Here is a 27,172-nt window from a genome sequence, read left to right on the forward strand (position 1 = left end):
TTCTCTATGGTTCACCTCTCAGGAGCAGTGCAGTGATGGAGGGTTAGGTCTGTGGAGAATATTTGGTGGAGTTGCTGGTACCCCGAGGGACCAGTTTCCTTTTTATGGCAGAGCCTTATGTGCCCCCACAGAAGGATCCCGACTTTGTTTCCTGTCCTGTGTGTATACTGGCATAGGTATCCACGGTCTGTTTCTGCTTCTACAAGGCTGTGGGCAGCTCTCCATCTGGTGTCTTCCTTGTCTTTGGCACCTGTAAACGTCTGCACCCAGGTACAGACTACTGAGCTAGGGCTGGGGAGCAGAGTGGGACTTGAAGGGACTCCAGTTCCTCGACTGAGACCAGACTGACATCTTTTGAGGGATATAGAGTCTTGGGGGTATTGGTGACACTTGTAGTGGATTTGGTCCGACATGAAAAGAGCTTCCTAGAGAAGAGCAGACTGTTGTCAGAATGGGTCCCAGCATGCTGCCCAAATCCTATCTGCACCCTGTCATCTGCTTCAGGCCTGGGCAGGGGCAGATAGAGCCTCTCTACAGCCTTCCAGGAACACCTGGCCAGGAACCTTGGAGGCCATCACACTGCTTACCTATAGCCAGTGCACCCCTGGCAGTCCTCTGGCCTGGATGAGGAGGAAGGTACTGGGCCTGCTCACCCAGGGGTTCCTGAGCTCCAAGGATGATGTGTTGTTTGCAGCAGAGGGCAGGTATGGGTGTGTGGGGTGGGGCGCACGGGAGGTGGGAAGATCTCTGTCTGCCTGCCCCAGGAGGACTAGATCCCTTTCTCCCACCAGGCTGGCTCCTACAGAGTCAGGGATGCAGCAGTGACTACAGCATTTGTAGGTTGCTGCAGTGAGTTCTATCTGTCTGTGTTCCACATGGAGAACTCCAGGCCCATTCCTGGCCTGTGGTCTTTCCCATATCCAGCAGAGCCCAGATACCCAGCAAAGGACTACTTGTGAGGAAGCTGGCCACAGTCAGAGGTGCAGACTGCTTGAGGACTCAAAGGGCATTTGCTCTCTCCCATTCTGGGCAGGCAGCAGGCTCTCCTGAAAGTTCCAGAACTCTGACCTTGCCAGCTGCTTCCTGTCCACATTGAGGTGTTGGTGGGCCTGAGCCTCCTGAGAAGGATCACTTGCACACTGTACAGAAGCACTTATGTTGATGGAGTAGGAGCCCCTCATCAATCCTCAGTTCCCTGGGGAAGGGTCCCTACCCCTAACATCCTGACACCCAGCCTCTTTCCTCCCTTTTCCCCTTATGGTTTTGCCCCAGGCCTTTCTGAGAATGGTGTGGATACACATCCTGTTCTATGCTCCCTCCTTTAAAGGCCCAGCCTGGGCTCAGTGGACACAGTTTAGATGCCATGACCAGGTGAAACAGCCTCTTCATGCATCTTCGTGAGTCACATTCCCAACTGAGTTTACAAGGGATGTCTTGGCTCTTCCAAACTATAGATGATCAAGCGCTGGGTCCTGCTGACGCAGCATCATCAGGGTATAGGCTCACCAGATTCAGAAAGTCATACCTCTTACTTGTCTTAATTTTCCCACTGCCCCTGAGATTGAGAGCTGTGGCCAGGGATGGCAGACAAACTGAAATGACCCCCTGGCAGTAGTCATGGCCTGTGAAGGGCCCTGCTTTCCACAAAACCATATTAGGTGATCTAGAGGGAGGCACCCATGTTCTGGAGAGAGTATAGAAAGAACAGGATATTTCTGTGTTAATTCCCTAGGGCTGCTATGACAAGGCAGTGCACACTGGGAGCTCTGGAGCTCTGGGAGATTTTTAAAGCTCTGAAGTCCACCAGTGTGGAAGCAAGGTTGTATTATAGGCCACAATCCCTTGAGAGGTGCAAGGGCATGGTGTGTTCCAGGTCTTGTCCTGGTTTCTAAACCTGTGAGAGAATAGTGTAGTTTCTAGAGTAATTCCTCTTCGTGTATTTCTGTAACTGAGTTTCCACCTGTGTTTTTCCAGTCCTAGGCCTTGAACTCAGAGCCTGAGCACTGTCCCTGGCTTCTTTGTGTCCTTCCTGAAGTGGCTTTGGTGAGGCTAGTCCCCAAACCAGGCTTCTGGAGCTGGCTTTTAGTTGGCACTTTCAGTCTAGGCAGGCCCAGTGCATGGATACAGGTGAGGGACAGTGTAGAGAAATAAGGCCTGCTTCTCCTGAAGTGGCTTGGGTGAGGCCAGTCCCCAAACCAGGCCTCTGGAGCCAGCTCCAGTCATTGTCAAGCTTTTAGCTGGCACTTTCAATCTGTGCAGGCCCAGAACATCGGTGCGTGGTGTTTGTGCTTGTGTGTGAAGTGCGGCCTTCCCCTCTTGTTTTTTCATTTGTGCCCTTGGTGTAGTGGCTTCAGGGTGGCAAAGCCCCGCAGTAAGGAGGTCAGGTCTCTCTGGTGCCATCTTGGCTACATATTGAATTGTAGGGTCTGGCATCTCTTCTTCATGTTAAGAGGGAGGGAATTCTGACCCCCAGGTGATGGTTGTGCCTGAATTCTTGGAGACAGGTGTGAGCACATCCCTTATAGGTGACTGAACCTGTCAGTCCAATACTTGGGAATAGGAGCTTCCTATTACCCTGTACCCTGACTTTACCTTATTTAGGCCCAAACAAGCACCTGTGCCATTACATACACCATGCCACACATCTCCGTGTTGCATACTGTGTCCTGTCTCCTTGCTTATCTCTGGTCAACATGGTGTCCCAAATCAGCTCTTGGAGCTCAATTGGTTTGTTAGTATAGTTTTTGTTTTTTCTTTCCTCTCTGGCCTGTTATCCAAACAGTGATAAATATATTTGGGGGCAGCAGGCCTTTGTAACAATTGGCTGCCCATAGACTGCTAGCATTGTAATAAAGACTCCAAGATTTGATCCTTCAAAATGTGGTTTCTCTGATAATTTACAGGCTCAAACCTGGCTTCTGGATCTAGTGCCCAGTCACTGCAGAGACTTTAGATGGTGCTTCCAATCTAGGCAGGCTCAGGGCATGGGTGTGGGGGTATTTGTTAAAGTGTGTGGAGAAGTTCGGCCTGCCTTTCTCTTGTTTATTGCATATTTGACTTGGCATACCAGGGTATTTTGTCTGGTTTTTGGAGCATGCTTTGCCAGCCAGGCAAGCATCTTTATACTGAGTCGTGTCCCCTGGTAGTCTCAGTGGGCCATCACTGCCCCAGGCCTGGCATGAGATCTGTCTCATTAGGAGCTGGATGTAGGTAGCAGAAGGCAGGAGCAGAAAGTATGGTCTAAATGGCTTTTTCTTTTTTCTCCCATTAGCCATGCTCCTGATCCCACCCAACAGCGGAGAGGCCTAAGTGCTGAGCATTGGAATGGTAGGTGTTGGATCTAGGTGTCCAGTCCAATGTAGCATGGGCTCAGTGGACCCCAACAAATCTTGGTTTGGAGAACATAGACCTCAACCCAGGTCTTGCATAGGGCATGGAGTTTAAGGGGGAAGGAATGTGTGGAAAATGTTTTTTCCAGATGCCTGTAATCCTATGTACTCAGGAGGCCAAGATCTATTGATTGCAGTCGAATCCAGCCTTGGTAGGAAAGTCCATGAGGGTCTTTATTGACAATCAACAACCACAAAGAAACCTTCAGTAGAAGCAGAGCTGTGGCTCAAGTGGTAGAGTACCCATGCAAGCCCCAGGACCAGCCCCAAAAGATTTTATGGGGCTGAGAATGTGGCTTAGTGGTAGGGTGCTCGCCTAGCATTCATGAAACCCTGTTTTATTCCTCAGTACCACATACACAGAAAAAGCAGGAAGTAGGGCTGTGGCTCTAGCGGTAAGAGTATTAGCTAGCCTTCAGCAAAAGAAGCTCAGGAACAGTACCCAGACCCTGGGTTCAAGCTCCACGACTGGCAAAAACAACAACAACAAAAAGATTTTCATTTTATCATCATATTTATAGGTCTTATACACATTTATTTTTATTTATTTAAAATATTTTTCTTGCTGGCTGTGGGGCTTGAACTCTGGGCCTGGGTGCTGTCCTTGAGCTCCTCGGCTGAACGCTAGTGCTCTACCACTTGAGTCACAGTGCCACTTCTGGTTTTCTAGTGGGTCATTGGAGATAACAGTCTTATGAACTTTCCTGCCTGAGCTGGTTTTGAACCTGGATCCTCTTGTCTCAGCCTCCTGAGTAGCTAGGATGACAGGAGTGAGCCACCAGTCTTCCTCTTATTTTGTGTTGTTATTTTGTATTTTGAGGCATGTTATAACTCAGGCTGGCCTTGAACTTAAGATCCTCCTGCCTCAGCCTCCCTAGTGCTGGATTTACAGGCACCACCATCCTTGCTTCTATCTTAAGCATACAAATGTGCTGTATGAGTAAACTGAGTTAAAACATTCCTGAGAGCAGAGGAGCTGCTATCAGTAGAGCTATTGTGACTCTATAAGAGCCCAGGTCAGCAAGGTACAAGGTAAGCAGTAGCACTGGGCAGTGCTAGGCATACAACATGCTAGGTAGACCACACTGTCCAGGTCTTCCTGAGCTCAGGTCATTATTACTTCACAGGGTTGTATTTTGTTCTTCCCTATTTCCTTGTTCCACTGTTTTGTAATCAGGAGAAAATGAGAAGTCAATTAATTTCTTTGGTAAATAAAACTAATTTGTCACCTACAATTATGTTTAAGAGAAGTCAGCTGAAGAAACAACAGGGCTGGGGCTAAGGAAAGCTTCTACACTTAGGCAGAGGACTAGTGGGCAAGTTGTTGGCTTGGCTGTGGGCAGTTCTAACCTAGTGGCCTTCTCTAGGAAGGCCTTGCAACACTGGAGGCACTGCTGATACACCAGCTCGAAGTCGGAGTCGTTTCCATAATAGGGATGTTCAATAATGAGTTATTTTTGTGGATCATAGCTCCCAAGTAGTTCAATTTGAGCTTAGCAGTTTTTAACTTGATTACTTATTGTATTCAAATCTCAGATTGCTTTCATCCATAGACAGCATGTAGTCAAATGTAGCAAAGTCTCCTTTGGTGACCTGTCTTGTTACGGGCTGTGCTAATGTCATGATTTCTTAGGCAGCTCATACCTCTTTGATCTGGGGCATGACCCACGTTCCAGTCGGAAATAGCACCGCTGTCAATGGCCCAATTATCTGAAACATTTTGGTCAGCTACAAGTTTTCTGAAAACTGCTTCTATGATGGGTGACCAGCAAATGTTACCTAGATACAAAAATAGTATGGATTTGGGATTCTGTACCGCTATCTTCCTGTGTGGTCGCTGTTGCCTACACATTTATTTTTCTTTTTTTTTGGCCAGTCCTGGGGCTTGGACTGAGCACTGTCCCTGGTTTCTTTTTGCTCAAGGCTAGCACTCTGCCACTTGAGCCACAGCGCCACTTCTGGCCATTTTCTGTATATGTGGTGCTGGGGAATTGAACCCAGGGCCTCATGTATATGAGGCAGGCACTCTTGCCACTAGGCCATATCCCTAGCCCCTACACATTTATTTTTAAACTTTTATTTATTTAAAATTTTTTTCTTTGTCGAATGTGGGGTGTGAACTCTGTGCCTGGGTTCTGTACTGAAGGTCTTCAGCTGAAGACTAGTGCTCTACCACCTGAGTCACAGCACCACTTCTGGTTTTCTAGTGGGTCATTGGAGATAACAGTCTTATGAACTTTTCTGCCTGAGCTGGCTTTGAACCTGGATCCTCTGGTCTCAGCCTCCTGAGTAGCTAGGATGACAGGAGTGAGCCACACTTTATTAGGCATACAAAAGTATTTCACTTTCTTTTTTGTGAGTTCCAGTGGTATTATGTTCCAGAGCCTTCCACAAGCTAGGCAAATACCTCAGCTCTTAGCCCTGGTTGTGTTTATGCCGCCTTTGGTTTTCATGATTTCCAGCCTTTGTAGGCATTTTGAAGAGAAAATGCACCAAGTGTCAGAATAAAAACTGTAGAGCCTGGAAGCTTGGAATCCTGAATAGAGGTTCTGGCTCTATAGCCCAAGGTAGAACAGTGTGGATGGCCCCCATTAGAACCTTCTCTGGAGAACTCGTGCCTTGCCCAGGCCCCTGGCCTCTGTTCAAGTCTGCATCAAGTTTTCATTTATACTTTCATATCCATCCTGGGGCCTGGAGAAGGAGGTGAAGGCATGTGTGAGGAAGGGCAGCCTATCTTTTCCTGCTTGGTAAGTTGGTGCTGATCAGAACAACTTAGGTGACCCTAGTCCCCTGCCCAAGCCTCTGAGTCTTTGCTATGCATTCAGTTCTGCTTTTGGTCATGTCCTGCTCTCTGATTGTGGGTTAGTGTGTGGAAAATATTTTATTTTTATTACATAGGTCTTCCACACATTTTGTTCAGCATACCAAGGCATTTAAATTTCATTTTGGTGAATTTAAAATTTATTGTTTCAGGGCTTCCCACAACCTAGGCAAGCAACCCAACTCTGAACCTCACCCCTTTAATATAACCCAGTCAGTTCCTTAAGACTGGTTTTTTCAAGTTTTCTAGTAAGGAGCTTTTGTGTGACTTTTCTGTTTTGTTCTTCCTCTGTCGCTGATATAGGATCCTGCTTCCCTGTGGAGTAGTTCCAGCATGCCCATCCTTTGTTGCCTGTTTATTTCTTCTGACTGTAAGTACTTTGATGGTAAAATGTGTCTAGCATAGTATCAGAAGAAAACATGGAGTACATACACTTGGAAATTTGAGTGTAGTATCTGCAAGTATGGCCCAATTTAGAAAAGTGGCTTGAATGACACCCCCTCCCTTGAAGAAGTGACACCCATTCAAAAACATTCTGAAGTTGGTTTCACTGTAGGTCAAGGTTCTAAGACCCTCTAATCATTGAATCACAATCATATGAGGAGGCATCAGGGAGAAGGTGACAAGGACCTGTTATGAAATGATGGCCACTGGGTTTAATTTAGGAGCTGAGCAATCAGTGTGGCTGGGACTGGAGCACCCAGACCCTGGCTGGCCATGCTCCAAGGTAGTACTGGGCGATGGAGGGATTTGAAAACTATCCTGAAGTAGTGCCATAGTGTCACAAGGCAAATGGCCTCACAAACCCTGGGAGCTATCCCTTATGCTCATTAGTGTGCAGTTTCAGACAGGAATTCCACCTAAGTAGCCACACTGATACTTGGGGCCTCAATTGCTCCTATGAGGCAGTGTGCAGAATGATACTTGGCAAAACACACATTTTAGCCATAAAGGATGCCATGTGGACTGGCTGTTTACTCCTGGTACTTGAACTCTGCCTGAGAGCTGTCCCTGAGCTTCTTTTTGCTTCATGCTAGCACTCTACCACTTTAACCACAGCACCATTTCCGGGCTTTTCTGTTTATGTGGTACTGAGGAGTCAAACTCAAGGCTTCATGCATGCTAGGCAAGCACTCTACCACTAAGCCACATTCTCAGCCCCAGTCTTGGGTTTTGAGATGACACTTGAGGCACATCTGAGGATCAGACACTGTTCCCTTTGAAGTAACAGAAGCATGGGCTTCACTTGATCAACATGAGGGTTGTGTGATGGTAGAGAGTAGGGTGTCCCAGGCATGCACTGAGCACTGTAGACTCAGGATGGAAAGGCCACCATGATGGTTGGGCTGGAAAGACTGAAGCCTGGATATTAGTAGTTGTTATCATGGGTGACAGAAAATCCATAAGCCATTAAAAGAGAAGTCTGATAAATTGAAATCCTTTAAAGGAAATCAGTATCAACCTCCTAAGAATCCAAAATTAATTCCTAAGTAAAGAGTGTCAGTAAATCAAGAAGAGAGCCAGGTGCCAGTGGCTCATACCAGTAATCCTCGCTACTCAGGAGGCTGAGATCTGAGGATCATGGCTCAAAGCCAGCCTAGGTAGGAACGTCCTTGAGACCCTTATCTCCAATTTAATGCCAGAAAACCAGAAGTGGCACTGGCTCAATGACAGCCCTTGATGGACAACAACAAAAGAACAGACTACTGAATAACCTGAGAGACACATGGTCCAAACATGTGAACATGGAAGGAGATGCAACTAACTGTTGAATCTCCATAAATTGTATGTCATTGATTTTTCAACAGTGGCACACGTGATTGTTCATTCTTTTTCTGATTCCTATGTGCAAATCCCTTGTGTTGATGGTTATTCTTAGGGACCTTTTTGGTAGTTCATTATTTCTAGGATTGGCTTTATTTGAGTAAGTGTTGGAATGTTACCATGCTGAATACAGTTGATGTTGGATTCTTCTAGACCAGCAGCTTTTATGAATTAGTATGCTGAAGAAAACTGCACTTGTGCCACCTAGTGGCTCGTTTAAGTGGTTCTCTCCTTTCCCCTTTCCGTCTCTTCTCTCCTCTCCTCCCCTCCTCTTTTTTCTTTCTACAGACGTTGTATTGCTGCATTAGACCAGGCCAGTCTCGAACTTGTAGTCTTCGGCCTCAGCTTCCCAACTGTTGGGGTTAACTGCATTTACTACCCTACCAGGCTCAATTTTATGATCTTAAAAGTTCCTGAAAAGTCACTCTTTTAGGAGATGGGAATATGGCCTAGTGGCAAGAGTGCTTGCCTTGTATACATGAAGCCCTGGGTTCTATTCCTCAGCACCTTATATATTGAAATGGCCAGAGTGGATGCTGTGGCTCAAGTGGTAGAATGCTAGCCTTGAGCAAAAAAAAAAAAAAAACCACACCAAAAAACCCAGTGACAGTGCTCAGGCCCCAAGTTCAAGCCCCAGGACTGGCCAAAAAAGACACACACACAAGTCACTCTTTTTGTTCTTTTTTAATAACAAGAGACTTACTTGTAGAATAAGATGGAATGGGATTTCATTCCCCTTTTCATCTGAAAACTTTACCCGCCCCTCCCCTCCCCTCCCCTCCCCTCCCCTCCCCTCCCCTCCCCTCCCCTCCCCTCCCCTCCCCTCCCCTCCCCTCCCCTCCCCTCCCCTCCCCTCCCCTCCCCTCCTATTCTCAATTCTCTCTTTTCTCCAGAGATTTTATGTTTGTGGTACATGTTAGCATTCATGCTTCCAAACCCGTGTGGTTTAGAATATGTGTCAGGCCACTGTGATGTCCTTCTGCAGTTGTTGGGGTTGCTCAATCAGAGTCCTTCCCTACCATGCCTGATGGTGTGTCCCCGCTGCGCCTAACTTGGAGTGACAATGGAGACTTGAATAAATGGTCAGCTGTGCTTTCACTGTGTTCATGCACCTGCTCTGCATACATATGTGAGGGTATGGGTGGGGGATCGAGTGCTGTGTATCTCTGTGTAAACTTGGACACCCCCTTAAGCATGCTTGATAAAAGAAGGCCACCTACCTCCAGGGATGCAGAACACTGTCTAGTAAGTCACGGATTGGGTTGGGGTTTGGCATTGGTTTAAGGAATTGCGTTGTTAGGTGTCTGTTTAGAGGTAGGGTTTTCTGGTCTTAGGGCTACTGTTTTCAGGGATGGTATGATTGAGATTAGGGTTCAGGTGTAGGGTTGTCGATGTTAAGGATAGGGTCTTCCTGCCTCAGCCTACTAACTGTGGGGCTTACCTGAATTTGCCACCCTAACTGGCTCAATTTTGTGATCTGCAACGTCCTGAAAAGGCACTTTTTTAGTTCTGTTTTATTAACAAGTGACTTAGCTGTACAATAAAATAGAATGTGATTTAATTCCCCTTTTCACTTGAAAACTTTATTCTCCCCTCTTCTCCTTCTCATCACTGCCCCCCCCGCCTTTGCCTCACCTCTACCGCCCTGCCCTGCCTCTACCACCTCCACTTCCACTTTTGCTCCCTTCTCCTTTCCTGTTTTCTCCAGACATTCTGTGTTTGAGGCACATGCTAGCATCCATGATTCAAAAACCGTGTAGTTTAGAATGTGTCTGTGGGCGTTGTTTGATCAGAGTCCTTGCCCTGCCATGCCTGATGGTGTGTTCCCGTTGCACACACATGTGAGGGTATGTGTTAGGTGTCTGGGGTTAAAGGTAGGGGTTTCAGGTCTTAGGGCTACTGTTTTCAGGGTTGGTATGATTGAGATTAGGGTTCAGGTATAGGGTTGTCAATGTTAAGAATAGAGTTAAGGTTGGTATTAAGGATACTCAGGGTGTGAATTACAATTAAGTTTTTAGTTATGCTGCAGAAAAACGTCACATCATCCCATCATATCACCCAATCACGGCACATCCTCAAATCACATCATGCCAACCTTACCTGAATGTGCCACCCTACCTGGCTCAATTTTATGATCTAAAAGTTCTTGAAAATGCATTTCTTTAGTAGCTACAGACTTATCTGAATAATAAAATAGAATGGGATTTCATTTCATTTTTCATTTGAAAACTTTATTCTCTTCTCCTTCTCTCCTGTCCTTTTGTCCTCTCCTCTCCCCTCCCCTCTGCCTCTCCTCTCCTCCTCTTCTCTGTTTTCTCTCTTCTCTGTTTTATCCAGACATTTTGTTTGCGGTACATGTTAGTATTCATGATTCCAAACCTATATGGTTTAGAATGTGTGTCAGGCCACTCCCGTGGCCCGCATTTGCACTGGGGGCGCCGCCGGGCGGGGCGCGGGGACCCGGCTCTGGAAGGGGCAAACCCCGCCCCCATCGACTCCTGGACCTGGAGAGATCCGCCATCCCCTGGCCATGCTTCCAGCCCCTCACTCCTGGCTCCTGGCGGCCGCGCGTCCCTGAGCCGCCGGCACTGACCTGTGGAAAGGCGCGCGCCACACCGAGTCTGGGTCCTCCCGGTTCCGGGGCGCAGGCTTAGGGGTGCTAGCCCTGCCCCCCCAAACGCCAGCTCGGGGACACTGGGCCGAGGGCGCACTGCCCCGGGGCTGGAGGCCTCTGGGTGCTGGGCGCCGCCCCTCCCTGCTCTGGGCTCTGTGGCCCAGCTGTCCCAGAGCTGAGCCTAGGGCCGGTGCTGCCCAGAGTGACACTGTAGCTCTTCTCCTTTCTGACCACACAGCAGGCTTCCCTGGCCTGGCGCCGGGGGTCCTGGCGCCGCCCGGAAGGCAGGCTGAACCACACACCGCACCGTGGAGGAGCGGAGGCAGTGTGCTCTGAAGATGGAGAATGAGACGGAAAGGGGGTGAACTGGACGTCTGATTTTGGTGTGAGTCAACACGCTGCCTAGAACCACATGCTGTTGAACATGAACTTTTGCAAGATAGGCGATATTTGGGTTACACTTCAGGTGTAGGGCTCGGTGTCAATGGTAGGATTAAAGTTTGATTATGGTAACCATGCCCTAATATGTACCCTAAGCCACTCAGGAATCCTATGCCTTACTTGAGACTTTTCATTAACTAAACCCACACAATAACTGTGCCCAACACAGCAACCCTAATCCAGTCCTCAAAGCTGGGAGAGAGAACTGGTTTGCTGGTATGTTTCTTGTTCTTTCCTCCCTCTTTGGCCTGTTTCCTGACAGTGTTGAGGGTATGTGTGGGCTGCAGGCCTTTGTAACAACTGTGCCTGCAGACTGCTAATGCTCTGATAAACAAAGATTACATCTTTCAGTATGTGGCTTCTCAGATAATATACACGTATCTAACAGTATGATTGTATTAGTGGTTGGTTGTTGATGTCACTAAGGACTGGTGGTTGTAGGGCTACTCAGAGTGGGCGTTAGCATTAAGATTTAGTTATGGTTTGGAAATAGATTAGGCAGGTGTTGGGTTTTCCATTAACCTTACAAAGCAGGTTAGTGTTAGGGACTAAGTTAGGGTTAGGATTACTATTACAGAAAGATAGTAAATGATGGTTAAGGAATGGGTCAGGCTTAGGGAGTGGGTTAGGGAATGTGGTAGACAAAGGATGAGGTTAGGCAGCCTGTTATGGAAGGTTTTAGGATCAGGGTTTAGGAAGGGTTGAGGGTTAGGGAGTGGGTGAGAATTAACTTTGTGGAATGAGTTTGAGTTATGAGATGTGTTATAGAGTGGTTTACAAAACAAGTTATGGAACAGGTAAGGATTAAGAACGTGGTAAGGAAGGGGCTAGGGTAAGAGTTAGGCAATGTGTTCAATATGAATGTGTTAGGCACACAGTTGTATGGATTTTGGTTAGTGAATGGCTTAGGGTGAGGCATAAGGTTGGTGAGTAGCTTAAGGTGTGGGTTTGGGTTGCAGCACGCTAGGGTGTGAGTACTGGCTAGAGTCACTTGTGTGCACGATGGGGATCCATGTTAGAGTATGGGGTAGGGGTATGGTTAGGGTTGGGTTGAAGCTGTATCACAATTATGGTACGTGTGTGTATAGGGTTGTGGTTATGGTTAGGACATGTGTCTTGGTATGGGGTAGGAGATACGGTAGGGCTTAGAGTGTGAGTGGCCTCAAGATTCTCATCTTCCCTAGGGTCTTGGTTTACTAGCCCTGCTCTTTCCCATGCCCTCCTTTCTGGTGTCCCAGGGTTTGTCTTCCACTTATCTGTACTTGTCTTCATCTTGTGTCTCCCACTTATTATGCAAAAAAGCCCATTTCCTCTCACTGGAAGGCCTACTTTTGAGGACTTTTGTGTTAGTGTACAATGTAAAGCTTAAGACAAGGGTCCTAGCTTTGAGCAAAGCCCATCTGTACTTTCAGAAATACCTCGGAAGAACCTAGATCGGTGAGGATGAAGCTGTGAGGATAGGTTGTGGTTTGTTGCTTGGGAATTGAACCCATGGCTTCATGTATATGAGGCAAGCACTCTTGCCACTAGGCCATACTCCCAGTCCCAGTTTTCACCTTTTAAGAGGCTATGCAATTACAGGATCAAGGGTCAATTCACCTGGATTTCATCTTCCCTTCTACATGTGGGATTAAACACATATAGCAGGTTGTTGTGAGGTTTTTATTTTTTTGAGCAGCATACTTGCCCATGTTTTGTGCTGGTTCACCTCTCAGGAGCAGTACAGTGATGGAGGGTTTGGTCTGTGGAGAACGTTTGGTGGAGTTGCTGGTACTTCAAGGGGCCGTGTTTTCCCATTACCACTAAGCAAGCTTGAGTGGGCTAAAACAATCCAGTACTCAATCATAAGTAAACTAACCCAACAGTTACCATGGTATTTCTACTTCTATTATGGTTATTTCTGTAGTCTATGACTATGATCATTTTTTTTAATTCAAATTTTTATTATCAAACTGATGTACAGAGAGGTTACAGTTTCATATGTTAGGCATTGGATACATTTCTTGTCCTGTTTGTTACCTTGTCCCTCATACCCTCCTCCCTCCCCCCCCTTACCCTCCCCCCCCAGGTGTTCAGTTCACTTACACCAAACAGTTTTGCAAGTATTGCTTTTGTAGTTGTTTCTCTTTTTTTACCCTGTGTCTCTCAAATTTGGTATTCCCTTTGAATTTCCTACTTCCAATACCAGTAAACACGGTTTCCAATATACTCAGATAAGATTACAGAGATAGTGTAGGTACAACCACAGGAAGGTGATACAAGAACATCATCAATAATAGAAGGTACAGATACACATAGGACGTTGAAAGTAGTTACAACTGTGATGTAACAATTGTTTCCATAACGTGGAGTTCATTTCACTTAGCATCATCTTATGTGATCATAAGGGTATAGCTATTGGGCTCTTGTGATCCTCTGCTGTGACTTGCCTAAACCTGTGCTAATTATTCCCAATAAGGGAGACCATAGAGTCCATGTTTCTTTGGGTTTGGCTCACTTCACTTAGTATTTTTTCCAAGTCCTTCCATTTCCTTACAAATGGGGCAATGTCATTCTTTCTGATAGAGGCATAAAATTCCATTGTGTATATGTACCACATTTTCCTGATCCATTCGTCTACTGAGGGGCATCTGGGTTGGTTCCAGATTCTCGCTATGACAAATTGTGCTGCGATGAACATTGTTGTGCTGGTGGCATTACTGTGATTTTGTTTGTGGTCTTTTGGATAGATACCCAAAAGTGGGGCTGCTGGGTCATAGGGGAGTTCTATATTGAGCCTTCTGAGGAATCTCCAAACTGCTTGCCAGAGTGGCTGAACCAGTTTACATTCCCACCCACAATGAAGTAGGGGACCATGATCATTTTTTACTGTCCATTACCATTGGTGCTACGTAGGTACAGAGGGGAACAAGGGCTCCCTATATTTTTAAATGACGAACTACAAAAAACTAGTCTCATGGGTGGGGGGTCCAGCCCTTTAGCATGGAATCATCACCAGGGTTTACAAGCTGTTATAATTTCAACACTAAAACTTATATTTAGTCACTCAGGTTCTCAGATTAGCCCTTACAATGGCAGGGCCTCATGTGCCTCCACAGAAGTATCCTGACTGTTTCCTGTCCTGTGTGTATACTGGGATAGGTATCCACTTTCTGTTGCTTCTAGAAGTCTGAGGGATGCTTTTCATCCGGGTTCTTCCTTGTCTTTGGCTCCTGTAAACGTTTGTACCTAGGTACAGACTACTGAGCTAGGGCTGAGGATCAGAGAGGGACTTGAAGGGACTCCAGTTCCTTGACTGAGACCAGGCTGACATCTTGTGAGGGATATAGAGTCTTGTGGGTATTGGTGACATTTAAGCAGTGGAATTGGACATGGGGCTTTCTAGAGAAGAGGAGGCTGCTGTTGTTAGAGTGGGTCCCAGCATGCTGCCTGAATCCTTACCCGTACCCTGTCATCTGCTTCAGGCCTGGGAAGGGGGTGATAGAGCCTCTCTACAGCCTGCCAGGAACTCCTGGCCAGGAACCTGGGAGGCCAGCACACTGCTTACCTATAGCCAGTGCATCCCTGGAAGTCCTTAGGCCTGGATGCAGAGGAAGGCACTGGGCTTGCCCACCCAGGGGTTCCTGAGCTTCAAGGATGATGTGTTGGCAGCAGAGGGCAGGTATGGGGGGGGAACAGGGGAGGTGGGAAGCTCTCTGCCTGCCCCAGGAGGACTGGATCCTTTCTCCCACCATGTTGGCTTCTCCAGAGTCAGAGGGAGGCAGCAGTGACTACTGCATTTTAGCTGCTGTGGTGAGTTCTATCTGTCTGTGTTCCTCAGAAACATATGAAACCCAGGCCCATTCCAGGCCTGTGGTCTTTCCTATATACAGCAGAACCCAGATACCCAGCAAAGTGCTACTTGTGAGGAAGCTGCACACAGTCAGAAATGCAGACTGCTTGAAGACTCAAAGGGCATTATGCTCTCTCCCATTCTGGACAGGCAGCAGGTTCTCTCTTACCTGGCCAGCTGCTTCATTGAAGAAGGTGGATTAATGCCCCTGTTGCAGAGTGTTGATGGGCCTGGGCCTCCTGAGAAGGGTCACTTGCACACTTTTCAGAAGCCCTTATGTTGATGGAACAGGGGCCCTTCATCAATCCTCAGTTCTGTGTGGTAGGGTCCCTACCCTTAACATCCTGACACCCAGCCTCTTTCCTCCCTTTCCCCTCCAGGCCTCCAGAGGCTCCAGGCCTCTCTGAGAAGGGTGTGGATACACATCCTGCTCTATGCTCCCCTTTTAAAGGCCCAACCACGACTCTGTGGACACAGGTGAGATGCCATGACCAGGTGGAACAGCCTTTTCATGTCACATTCCAAACCGAGTTTACAAGGGATGTCTTGGCTCTCCTTCCAAAGTGTAGATGACCAAGCGCTGTGTCCTGCTGACACAGCATCATCAGGGTAGAGGCTCACCAGATTCTGAAAGTTATACCTCTTATTTGTCTTAATTTTCCCACTGCCCCTGAGATTGAGAGCTGAGGCCACGGATGGCAGACAGACTGAAACGACCCCCTGGCAGTAGCCATGGCCTGTGAAGGGCCCTGCCTCCTATAATACCATATTGGGTGACCTTGAGGGAGGTACCCATGGTCTGGAGAGAGTGTAGACAGAACAGAAGATTTTTGTGTTATTTCCCTAGGGTTGCTATGACAAGGCACTGCGCACTGGGAGCTATGGAGATCTTCTTTCACAGCTCTGAAGTCTAACATGTAGAACAAGGTCCAACAGTGAAAGCAAGGTGTATTATAGGCCACATTCCCTTGATAGGTGCAAGGGCATGGTGTGTTCCAGGTGTTGTCCTGGTTTCTAAACCTGTGAGGGAATAGCATAGTTTGTAGAGTAACTCCCCTGTGTGCATTTCTGTGACTGAGTTTCCACCGTTTTTGTTTTTTTCCAGTCTTCTGCCTTGAACTCAGAGCCTGAGCACTGTCCCTGGCTTCTTTTTGTTCAAGGCTAGCACTCTGCCACTTGATCCACAGTGTCACTTCTGGCCGTTTTCTATATATGTGTTGCTGAGGAATCGAACTCAGGGTTTCATGCATGTGAGTCAATCACTCTTGCCACTAGGCCATACTCCCAGCCCGTTTCCACTTTTTAAGGGGCACTAAGGTTTGGAGCAGGATCAGACAGAGCCTCGTCTGTCTCTGGGCACTGAGACATTGGGATACTTCCTTGGGGCTTGAAGTTTCCCTGTGACCTGGGCAGAAAGTAGTTGCAGCTACAGGCTCCCTAAGGCCAAAGCCTTTCCTAGATAAGGTATGCATTGCTATTGTGATCTGCAGAGATGATAGAGTTTCCTGGTGAACCTCAGTGGCCAGATCCTGGTCAGTGGGAGCAAGGTATAAATACGTCTTTAGCATCTGGAGTGGGAGAGGTATGGGCAGAAGAGAGGAGCAGGCATCCTCATGTGTAACCAAGTGTAAAACACCAGTGTGGATCCACTTCCTGGGCTCAGCCTCTGGTAGCCTCTGGCTAGTGAGGCTCCCGATGCTTCACATAGAATCTGTGCCACTTCAGTGCCAGACACCTGTGACCCCCCCCGCCCCCAGTTCTGGAGTGCCCCCACCCACCCCGTGTGGACTGGGCTTATGTTCACTGGACTGTTAGATGCCCTGAGTAGTTCTTGGGGTTCTTACCCTGGGTGGGAATCTGAGTGTTAAGCACTAAGAGGCTATGCAATTACAGGATCAGGGGTCACTTCACCTGGACTTTTTTTAAGAACAAGTAACTTAGACATACAATATGGAAATTTTGGACTGAAACAGACCTCAGCAAATTTTTGTCTATTTTTTGCCTTTGCTGATAAAGTTTCATTTTAGTATTAACATTTTAAAGTTAAAATGTGTGTACAGAAATATTTGTAACTGTACATCAACTTCATTTGACTGAATGATCTCTTTCAAAAGTACAGAAATTTAATGCTTTACAAAGTTAAAAAAACATATTTGCAACAAAGAATATATATAAGTAATTAAGAATGGATATCCAGAAAAGTTACCCTTTAAAAACGTAAAAATAAAATAGAATTCTCATTTTTTCTATTAATTTTCTATAGTCCAAGGCCATTGGTCTCTTTAATGCAATTGCTAAAAATTTGTGGATAACTTGCAAGGTATGTTTTACAAGGAAAGCATGAAAGTGTTGGAAAAATAATTTTAAAGGTAAGCCATGACAGAGCTGGTGCCCTGAGGAGGAGCCTTTAATCCTAGCTACTCAGGAGACTGGTATCTGAGGATTGTGGTTCAAAGCCAGCCACAGCAGGAAAGCCAGTGAGAATCTTAGCTCCAATTCATCACCAAAAAGGTGGGGAGGGAGCTGTGGCTCAAGTGGTAGAGTGCTAGCCTTGAGCAGAGAAGCTCAGAGACAGTGCCTAGGACCTGAGTATAAGCCTCAGGACTGGCACACAACACACACACACATGACAGGAACTTTCTTGGCAGAGTTTTGGGGGCCCAACAAATTGGCAATGAAACATGAAAATGAGATTGCATCAAACTAAAAAGTTTCTGTGCAGCAAAAGACATAGTTACTAACCTAAAAAGGCAGCCTACAGCATGGGAGATCTTTACCTTTTGATAAGAGCCTAATATAGAGAATATACAAGGAGTTAGCCCCCCCCCATTAATTTCCCAAGAATAATGGGAAAAAGGGCTAAATAGAGACTTATCAGAAGGAAAAGTAAGAATGGCCTCTTAATACATGAGAAAATGTTCAACATCCCTATCCATAAAGAAAATGCAAATCAAAACTATCTATTGGGAAAAAAATGAAGAGGGAATAACACTGTATGAAAAGAAATGTAATCATTACCTTATGTAACTGTAACCCCTCTGTACATCACGTTTTTTAAAATTTTTATTTATTTATTTATTGGTGCCAGTCCTGGGACTTGGACTTAGGGCCTGAGCACTGTCCCTGGCTTCTTTTTGCTCAAGGCTAGCACTCTGCCACTTGTGCCACAGTGCCACTTCTGGCCATTTTCTATATATGTGGTGCTGAGGAATTGAACCCAGGGCTTCATGTACATGAGGCAAGCACTCTTGCCAGTAGGCCATATTCCCAGCCCCTGTACATCACCTTTATAATAAAAATTAATTAAATAAAAAATATTTAGAGTTCATCTTACCCCACTTACATTGGGCAGCATACAGAAAACGAGCACTAAAAAATCTTGGTGTGGATTCTGGGGGGAAAAGGAACCCTGGTACACTGTTGGAAGGGACATAAACTAGTGCAACCATACTGGAAGGCACTTTGAAGATTCCTCAAAACACTCAATATAGAACTTCCCTATGACCTTATGGTTAGCACTTTGGGGCATCTACCTAGAACATTGCAAGTCAGGATATAGTAAAGACACTTGAACATGCATACTCCTTATGGCACTATTCATGAAAGCCAAGGCATGACACTAGACCAGCTGCCCTACAATGGATCTATGAGTCAAGAAAATAAGATATTTGGATACAGATAGATAGATACAAATTTTACTCATCTGCTAGAAAGAAAAATGTTATATCATTTGCAGCGAAACACATAGACCTAGAAAAATTATGGTAAGTGAAGTAAGTCAGGTTCAGAGAGACAAACATCACTTTTTATTGTTGTTGGTGGTGGTCATGGGTCTTGAACTCAGGGCCTGGGCACTGTCCGTGAACTTTTTCAGTCAATGCTAGTGTTCTACTACATGAGCCACATCACTACTTCTGGTTTTCTAGTAGTTACTTGGAGATAAGAGTCTCCTAATAGCCGAGTCACGTTTTAAAGAAGTGTTTGTGAAAATATTAAACAATACAGTTAGTAACACAAAACAATGCAATGCCCAAACAAAAAGATTTGTGTGTACTGTTAAAAAGTAATCAGTTAATGTACTCTTTACCTGACTTATGCAAATGTAACCCCTGTACACATCACTTTTATAATAACAATTAAAAATAGTTTCCATTGGTGCGTATAGTATACAGGAGCAGTTATTTGTAGCTTTTCATTGTAATACTAAGTATCCTCTCTGTGTAAGCATTCTTTTGCTCTGGTTTATTCAGATAGGTTTGTGTTTTGGTTCTGAAACTTTGTATTGCTAATCAACTTTGAATTTTTTTGGCATTGGACAGGTAAAACATGAATAAATTGTTGCAGCAGGGTCTTCCCAGCTTTACCACAGTTGTTCTGTGAATGAATTTCTAGTACTGCTTCTTGGAAATTTCCTGAAACAATCTCTCAGTGCAGGGGATTGTCCTTGGGAATGTTGTGTGCCTGGTGATATGTTATTTTATGTGGTAGCGGCTGTCTTGAAGGGTATGTAGTTGGGTAAACAACTGTAAAACAAAACAAAAACTGTAGAAAATTGCAAAGTTCAGCTGACAGCTCTTAAACAGAGGTGACCTAATTGTCTTTCCTTGTTATACACATTAGCAATGAAAAGGATTTCTACAGCTCAGATGGTTTTGGGGAAAGACCCGAAAAGATCATTTGAAACCATTAACAGATTCGTGAACTAACACACTTCCCCCTAAGATTTCCCACCACAAATATACTGAACAGTATGGAGAGGTGCTGTGGATATGTTTGTGAACTAGAAATGTCGTTTGAAGGCCAACCCTTCCTATAGTTGGAAGAGCAATGCCTGCCTGACACTTTGCTTTTTCGGCTGCACTGAAAATGGAGAGACTTTGCTCTCCATGGGGATTCTTATTTCTTTCTCTGTTACAAACCCATCTTCTTTACCACGGGTATTAATATTTGTTTTCACCTGTTTTGCATAAAAGGTAGGACAAAGGTACTGTGTGGTAATCAATACACAGTTCACCGCTGTAAGGGCCTCTCCCAGAGGGCCACGAGCTGATGGAAGCCCCTCCTGACTGTCTCCGCCCGGTTACCTAGGTGACCCGCACACGTGGGGGCGGTTGCCTCCCCGCCCCCGAGGTCACATCCGGGCCCCACCTCTGCATTCCCGCCCTACAGAAGGCCTCCCCCGGGGGCGACTTGCTCTTCTGTCCCGCCTCCCGTGTGCACCTGGAGCGAGCGTGGGCGCCGGCCGGTGGAACGAGCTCTCCTCCCCTGCCTGAGACGGCGTGGAGTCCTCCTTCAGCAGCCATCAGGTAACGAATGCGCGGGGATGGAAGGGCCTCATCCTCCTTAGAGGGTTCTTGAACTTTCGGTGGTTGGTGTCTGGGGGAGGTGGAGTAAACTTAGGCTCTGAGCTCCAGGTGGGAAGTCCACACGGAGCCGCCGCAGCTTCCCGCGTTGTCCACGGGTGTTCACTGGCAGCCTCGCTGGCCTGGTTTCATCTTTATGACTCGCTTTTGCATTGCTGGCGCCGCCGGGCGGGACTCGTGTCTGGAAGGGGCGACCCCCACCCCCATCGCCACCCGGACCTGGGGAGTTCTGCCCTCCTCTCGCCGTTCTTCCAGCCCCCGCTCCCAGCGGCCGCGCGGCCCCGAGCTGCCGGCACTGACCTGTGGGACAGCGTGTGCCGCACTGAGTCCTGGTCCTCCCGGTTCCTGGGGGCAGGCTCGGGGTGCTGGCCCTGCCCACCCGACGGCCGCTCTGGGACGGGCGGCGCCAGGGCGAGGGTGCACCGACCCGAGACTGGAGGCCTCTGGGTGCCGGGCGCCGCCCCTCCCTGCCCTGGGCCCCGCAGGCACGCGCGCCTCTTCCACCCCGAGAGGCTCTCCCGGAGCCGAGCCCTGGGCCGACGCAGCCTGGAGACGCACTCCTCAGCCTCCAGTGCTCCTCAGCCTCCAGGGACTGCTGCAGCTCTTCTCCCTTCGGCCCGCACAGCAGGTGGCCCTGGCCCTGGCGAGGGGGGGTGGGGGTGGGGTGTCCCGGCTGCCCCAAGGCAGCGCCGCTGAACCACTCCCCGCGCTGGGGAGGAGCAGAGGCGCCTGAAGGACTCAGGGCCCTCGGGCCCTCAGTGTGCTCTGAGGGAGAATGAGATGGAAAGGGGGCGAACTTGGACGTCTGCTTTTGGTGTGAGTCAACACGCTGCCTAGAACCACATGCTGTTGAAAATGAACTTTGGCAAGATAGGCGATATTTGGGTTATGCTTCAGGCGTAGGGCTCGGTGTTAATGGTAGGATTAAAATTTGATTATGGTCACCATGTCCTAATATGTACCCTAAGCCACTCAGGAATCCTATGCCTTACTTGAGACTTTTCAATAACTAAACCCACACAGTAACTATGCCTAACACAGCAACCCTAACCCAGTCCTCAAAGCTGGGAGAGAAAATTGGTTTGCTGGTATGGTTTTTGTTCTTTCCTCCCTCTCTTGCCTGTTTCCCGACAGTGTTGAGGGTCTGTGTGTGCTGCATGCCTTTGTAACAGCTAGATGGCTGCTTGCAGACTGCTAATGTTCTGACAAGCACTCCAATAATCGATCCCTCAATATGTGGCTTCTCAGCTAATTTACACATATCTAACAGGATGACTGGGGTTAGGGGTCGGTTGTTGATGTCACTAAGGACTGGTGGTTGTATGGCTACTCAGAGTTGGAGTTAGCATTAAGATGTAGTTATGGCTTGGAAATAGATTAGGCAGGTGTTGGGTTTTCCATTAACCTTACAAAGCAGGTTAGTGTTAGGGACTAAGTTAGGGTTAGGATTACTATTACAGAAAGATAGTAAATGATGGTTAAGGAATGGGTCAGGCTTAGGGAGTGGGTTAGGGAATGTGGTAGACAAAGGATGAGGTTAGGCAGCCTGTTATGGAAGGTTTTAGGATCAGGGTTTAGGAAGGGTTGAGGGTTAGGGAGTGGGTGAGAATTAACTTTGTGGAATGAGTTTGAGTTATGAGATGTGTTATGGAGTGGTTTACAAAACAAGTTATGGAACAGGTAAGGATTAAGAACGTGTTAAGGAAGGGGCTAGGGGAAGAGTTAGGCAATGTGTTCAGTATGATTTTGTTAGGTACACAATTGTATGGATTTTGGTTAGTGAATGGTTTAGGGTGAGGCATAGGGTTGGTGAGTAGCTTAAGGTTTGGGTGTGAGTACTGGCTAGAGTTAGTGTGCATGATGGGGATCCATGTTAGGGTATGGGGTAGGGGTAGGGTTATGGTTGGGTTGAAGCTGTATTACAGTTAGGGTACATGTACGTGTAGGGTTATGGTTAGGACATGTGTTTTGGTATGTGGCAGGAGATAGGGTAGGGGTTAGAGTCTGTGAGTGGCCTCAAGATCCTCCCCAGGGTCTTGGTTTACTAGCCCTGCTTTTTCCCATGCACTCCTTTCTGGTTTCCCAGGGTTTGTCTTCCCCCTGTATTTGTCTTCATCTTGTGTCTCCCACTTACTATGCAAAAAAGTCCATTTCCTCTCACTGGAAGGCCTACTTTTGAGGACTTTTGTGTCAGCATACAATTTAAAGCTTAAGACAAGGGTCCTAGCTTTGAGTAAAGCCAATCTGTACTCTCAGAAATACCTTTGAAGAACCTAGATAGTGTGGATGAAGCTGTGAGTATAGGTTGTGGTTTCCCTGGACTGTGTCATCCTGTTTAAAGGCCCTGTACTCTTCCCTGTGGTAATATGGCACCTGCTAGGGTGACCCAGACCCTTGGGTGGTCTGGTTCTCTATGGTTCACCTCTCAGGAGCAGTGCAGTGATGGAGGGTTAGGTCTGTGTAGAATATTTGGTGGAGTTGCTGGTACCCCGAGGGACCAGTTTCCTTTTTGTGGCAGGGCCTTATGTGCCCCCACAGAAGGATCCCGACTTTGTTTCCTGTCCTGTGTGTATACTGGCATAGGTATCCACTGTCTGTTGCTGCTTCTACAAGGCTGTGGGCAGCTCTCCATCTAGTGTCTTCCTTGTCTTTGGCACCTATAAACATCTGCACCCAGGTACAGACTACTGAGCTAGGGCTGAGTAGCAGAGAGAGACTTGAAGGGACTCCAGTTCCTGGACTGAGACCAGGCTGACATCTTGTGAGGGATCGAGAGTCTTGTGAGTATTGGTGACACTTGAGTAGCGGAATGAAAGAGCTTCCTAGAGAAGCTGCTGTTGTCAGAATGGGTCTCAGCATGCTGCCCAAATCCTTACCTGCACCCTGTCATCTGCTTCAGGCCTAGGCAGGGGTTGATAGAGCCAGGCACACCTGGCCAGGAACCTGGGAGGCATCACACTGCTTACCTATAGCCAGTGCACCCCTGGCAGTCCTCTGGCCTGGATGAGGAGGAAGGCACTGGGCCTGCCCACCCAGGGTTCCTGAGCTCCGAGGATGATGTGTTGGCAGCAGAGGGCAGGTATGGGTGTGGGGGGTGGTGCAGGGGAGGTGGGAAGATCTCTGTCTGCCTGCCCCAGGAGGACTAGATCACTTTCTCCCACCAGGCTGGCTCCTACAGAGTCAGGGATGCAGCAGTGACTACTGCATTTGTAGGTTGCTGCAGTGAGTTCTATCTGTCTGTGTTCCACATGGAGAACTCCAGGCCCATTCCAGGCCTGTGGTCTTTCCTATATCCAGCATAGCCCAGACACCCAGCAAAGGGCTACTGTGAGGAAGCTGGCCACAGTCAGAGGTGCAGACTGCTTGAGGACTCAAAGGGCATTTTCTCTCTCCCATTCTGGGAAGGCAGCAGGTTCTCCTGCAAGTTCCATTACTTTGACCTGGCCAGCTGCTTCATGTCCACATTGAGGTGTTGGTGGGCCTGGGCCTTCTGAGAAGGATCACTTGCACACTGCACAGAACCCCTTTTGTTGATGGAGTAGGAGCCCCTCATCAATCCTCAGTTCTGTGGGGACGGGTCCCTACCCCTAACATCCTGACACCCAGCCTCTTTCCTCCCTTTCTCCCTTCTGATTTTACCCCAGGCCTCTCTGAGAAGACTGTGGATACACATCCTGTTTTATGTTCCCCCCTTTAAAGGCCCAGCCCAGGCTCTGTGAAAATAGGTGAGATGCCATGACCAGGTGGAACACCCTTGTCATGCATCTTCCTTAGTCACATTCCCAACTGAATTTACAAGTGATGTCTTGGCTTTTCCAAACCATAGATTATCAAGCTCTGGGTCCTGCTGACGCAGCATCATCAGGGTAGAGGCTCACCAAATTCAGAAAGTTATACCTCTTGTCTTAATTTTCCCACTGCCTCTGAGATTGAGAGCTGTGACCAGGGATGGCAGACAGACTGAAACGACCCCCTGGCGCTAGCCATGGCCTGTGAAGGGCCCTGCTTCCCACAAAACCATATTGGGTGATCTAGAGGGAGGCACCCATGGTCTGGAGAGAGTATAGAAAGAACAGGATATTTCTGTGTTATTTCCCAAGGGCTGCTATGACAAGGCACTGCACACTGGGAGCTCTGAAGCTCTGGGAGATCTTTCACGGTTCTGAAGTCTACCAGTGTGGAAGCATGCTTGTATTATAGGCCACAATCCCTTGTGAGGTGCAAGGGCATGGTGTGTTCCATGTCTTGTCGTGGTTTCTAAACCTGTGAGAGAATAGTGTAGTTTCTAGAGTAATTCCTCTGTGTGTATTTATGTGACTGAGTTTCCACCTGTTTTTTTCCAGTTTTATGCCTTGAACTCAGAGCCTGAGCACTGTCCCTGGCTTCTTTTTGCTCAAGGCTAGCATGCTGCCACTTGAGCCACAGCACCACTTCTGGCTGTTTTCTATATATATGGTGGTGAGGAATCGAACTCAGGGCTTCATGTATATGAGGGCAAGCCTTGCCACTAGGCCATACTACCAGCCCCAGTTTCCACTTTTTTTTTCTTTTTTGCCAGTCCTGGGCCTTAGACTGAGGGCCTGAGCACTGTCCCTGGCTTTTTTTTTTTTTGCTCAAGGCTAGCACTCTGCCACTTGAGCCACAGTGCACCTTCTGGCCATTTTCTATATATGTGTTGCTGGGGAATCGAACCCAGGGCTTGATGTATATGAGGCAAGCACTCTTGCCACTAGACCATACTCCTAGCCCCAGTTTCTACCTTTTAAGAGCCTATGCAATTGCAGGATCAGGGGGTCAGTTCACCTGGACTTCATCTTCCCTTCTACACGTGGGATTAAACACACATAGCAGGTTGTTGTGAGGTTTTTGTTTTTTGGAGCAGGATACTTGCCCATGGTTTGTGCTCACAGAACACTGATTTCTATATGTTGAGAGATGACAACCATCAGAAACGATTCTGAAGTTGGCGTCACTGTAGGTCAGGGATACTGAGCCCTAATCACAGTCATCTGAGGAGGCATCAGGGAGAAGGTGACAAGGACCTGGTATGAAAAGATAGTCACTGGGTTTGTTAGGAGCTGAGTAAACAAGGTGTCCGGGACACAAAAATGCAGACTCTGGCTGGCCATGCTCCAGGTAGCACTGGGCTGTGGAGGGACTTTTAAGCTATGCTGAGGAGGAACCATGGTGTCACCAGGCAAATGACTTCTTAACTTCCAGGAGTTATCATGTGTTAGCCAGTGCTCTGTTTCAGACAAGATCCCCACCTAGGCAGCCACACAAACACCTGTAGCCTCCTTTGCTCCCATGAGGCAGGATGCAGAAGGAGATGTGTCAACACCCATTCTAGCCATAAAGGATGCCATGTGGACTGGCTGTTTACTACTCATTTCCTGAGAAAAGGTTATGAATGATCCTACTCAGTTAAAATGTCTCTTTTTATCTTATTCTTAAAAGGACTCCATCTCTTAGATGAGAAATGGGGATCTGTTTTTCCCACAGATTTTCCTTATTTTCTGGCTGAAGTATAAACTCTCCATTAGTTCACATGATACAGAAGGACTTGAACACTTTAGTGGTGCACACTGCCCATGTTGTGTGTCTATTTGTCCTAGGTACTTGGCTTGTTTCCATCGAATTACTGTTGTCCATAATGCTGCTAAACATTTATCTATTCACACATTTCTCTGTGAATGTTTTCACTTGTGTCAGTATATGTATGAATAGAAATTTTGGATCCTATGGAAATTCAAGTGTTAGCTTTTGTTTCACATGTGCCAAACTGTTTAACGCAGCTGCTGCACAATTTCACATTTCTATGATCAATATCTACTTCTTTGTTGTCACCAATCCTTGATCATTTTTACATGTTTTTTCTGTTTCTGAAGTGATGTCTTGTGGTTTTGATTCTTATTTCCCTCATGGGTAATGATGTTGAGCAAGTTTTTTCTTTTGGTTTTTGTGGGATAGGTTTTCACTGTGTGACCTTGAACTTATGATCTTCATGGCACACCAGATGGCTGCAATCAACCAACAGAGCATGGGGCAACTTGATTTTGGAGTCCTGCTCACCTTTGGGGTTGCTAGGGTATATGAAGGCATGTGTGAAGCCACTGGTGTTGGAGGGTGACTGAATCTGTGCAGAGAGGCTTGCCATGTCCAATGTAGGTGCAGGCTCACAGTATCTGGCTGTAAGGAGGTGTTGTCCATCTGGAGCACACCTGCACAAGGGCATCCATGCATGGCTAGCCTCTACCGGTATCCACTGAGCACTGAAGCTTCAGAGGCTAAACAGAAGAGGTCAGGAAAGGCCACTGTGATGTTTGGGCTGGACAAAGCTGAAGCCTGGAGATTAGTAGGTGGGTGACAGAAAATCCACTAGCAAAGTAGAAAAGTCCGATAAGTTGAACTGCTTCAAAGGAAATCAGTACAAACCTCCTAACATTTCCAAGACAAGCTGCCAAATTTTCCAAAGCACCCAAGATAGGCTACCAAACTCTCCAGAGACAAAGCATCTTTAAATCCTAAGAACGGAGATTCAATAAACTTATAATAAACCACTGAATGACCTGAGAGACACAGAATCCAAAGATGTGAACAAGGAAAGAAATGTAACTGATTGTTGCTCCGTAGTGTATTTTAGGTATTAGTAAGGAAAGTGCACAGTAGTTCTGAGTTACATCTACCATTTCTACATGCTAAAGTACATTTTAGGGTTGGCTATTGAATCCTGGCCACTCACATGTGCTAGCCAAGTGTTCTTGAATGACTTTTACATTTAGTTCCTTTCCACATTCTCAGTATAAAATTTGGGAAGCCATTGTAGAATTAAAACATATCTTATGCTGTGATCCATTTGTTCTACCTTTAGGTATTTCTACAATAATT

At 47.0% G+C, this 27,172-nt stretch overlaps 1 long non-coding RNA gene across 1 annotated transcript; it reads left to right on the plus strand.

Moving 5' to 3' along the window:
- The first annotated feature begins 924 nt into the window (after nt 1-924).
- Nucleotides 925-23,902, plus strand: LOC125356770. The gene is made up of 4 exons (XR_007211962.1): nt 925-1,097; nt 3,546-3,549; nt 15,116-15,139; nt 23,754-23,902. It is a non-coding gene; the product is annotated as an uncharacterized LOC125356770 (long non-coding RNA).
- The last annotated feature ends 3,270 nt before the right edge of the window (nt 23,903-27,172 follow it).

This window comes from Perognathus longimembris, chromosome 8, assembly GCF_023159225.1.
Source record: "Perognathus longimembris pacificus isolate PPM17 chromosome 8, ASM2315922v1, whole genome shotgun sequence".
Taxonomy (NCBI): domain Eukaryota; kingdom Metazoa; phylum Chordata; class Mammalia; order Rodentia; family Heteromyidae; genus Perognathus; species Perognathus longimembris.